Source organism: Lipotes vexillifer, unplaced genomic scaffold (genome assembly GCF_000442215.2).
Source record: "Lipotes vexillifer unplaced genomic scaffold, Lipotes_vexillifer_v1.1 scaffold36, whole genome shotgun sequence".
Lineage (NCBI taxonomy): Eukaryota > Metazoa > Chordata > Mammalia > Artiodactyla > Lipotidae > Lipotes > Lipotes vexillifer.
Genome location: NW_006792448.1, coordinates 1,873,958 through 1,874,261, shown reverse-complemented (window position 1 = coordinate 1,874,261; position 304 = coordinate 1,873,958).

The window sequence follows — 304 nt, the reverse complement described above, 5'->3', positions numbered from 1 at the left end:
ACTCCCCTCACCACCCCGTGGCTCAGTTTAGCCAAGTTTTCATTTTCCGCCTTCTCCACCTGCAGCTGTCTAAGGCCACCACTCTCTCTGGTCGAGAGAAGCCTTCCCACTTCGGGTCTTACGGGCTCGGACTGCTGGAAACATCGAGAGGCGGCTCTTTTTTTTTTTTTTTTTTTTTTCTGCTTTGGGTCTTCATTGCTGCACGGGGGCTTTCTCTAGTTGCAGCGCTTCATTGTGGTGCATGGGCTTCTCATTGCGGAGCACAGGCTCTAGGCTCGTGGCCTTCAGTAGTTGTGGCTTTCTG